The following is a 1,276-nucleotide window of genomic DNA, read 5'->3' as shown; positions in this document are numbered from 1 at the left end:
TGGCAGAAATACATTTCAGTAGTCAGCAGGTTACTCACGAATAACGATGATATGTTGCAGCGTGTAGCCAGCGGGTCATACAGGAACAGAGGAGAAGCACTGTAGAGTGTCAGCTCTGCGGACGACTGATTACCACTTGGATGGTGGGCAGGAATACAGTTCAGTAGTCAGCAGGTTACTCACGATGAGGCGATACAGCGAGTAGAGTGTCAGCTCTTCAGACGAGGAGGAGTACAGGAGCCAGAATCTCATGGAAGGTAACATGAAGATCAGGTAATGAGACCAGGGAGGAGGTGCCTTTTAAACTTTGGAGCCAAAACTCCAACCAATAGGGAGAGGGACAGAGGAATGGACCTGCGCAGACCCGGAAAGATGGCGGCACCCAGCCCGGACCGAGTGGATGGCAGGAGCAGGTAAGTATGCCAGGGATCGGGTATATGACCCGATCGCCCGGCCTGTGATACTTATTTAGAGGTTTTTCTGGGGCAAATTTGAGTCCCTTTCCTAGAATGCTATTTTGTCCTTTGGTAAGGGGGACACAGCTCAGATTGAAAAATCCCCTCATTACACTTTTCCTTCACTTCCTTATTTTTGATTTTGTCCCTGCATTTTCTACCTTCTCGTTTTCCTCTGAAGGTTTCTGTCTCATCTGTGGAGGTGTCTTTCCCCAAGGGTTTGTGTCTATGTGTACAGTTTCTCTCAGGGGCCTCTGGTGGGGTGATGCTGAGTATGTTGTGGCAGATATAGAAGATACATTTTTTTGTACGTGTATTATCTAGGTAATTCAAGTTTAAATGATGCTTAATAGCTATTGCTAATCTGCTGTGATTATACACATATATGCATTTCCGGGAATACAGATGTGTATGGAAGCATATGATTTACATGTGTACTAACTTGTGGTGGTGAAATAGCATATGTGTTTCAAAATCAAAGCTAGCATGTGTTTATTGCAGAGTTTGTATGGAGTCTGTGACACATCCATCTACTGGTAACATTATATTGAGCGAATGCTGTTTGTAATGGAGTCTAATGGACACACCCTCCCTATACACACACAAACATATGATGGGAAACACTCAAACAGAAATATAAAACAGGCAGAGAATATAATTGTATTGCATTACCATCTAAAGGAAATTTGATTATGCTTTATACCATCTGTGATACCCTGTAATTGTTATTGAAAATAGAGATTTTACTGCGAATACATAATATCTTAAGTGAAGTTACGTCACCCGTGCAATCTTTCTTGATATAAGTATAAGCCAACGAG

Source organism: Mixophyes fleayi, chromosome 12 (genome assembly GCF_038048845.1).
Source record: "Mixophyes fleayi isolate aMixFle1 chromosome 12, aMixFle1.hap1, whole genome shotgun sequence".
Classification (NCBI taxonomy): domain Eukaryota; kingdom Metazoa; phylum Chordata; class Amphibia; order Anura; family Limnodynastidae; genus Mixophyes; species Mixophyes fleayi.
Note: the sequence above shows the minus strand (reverse complement) of the source record.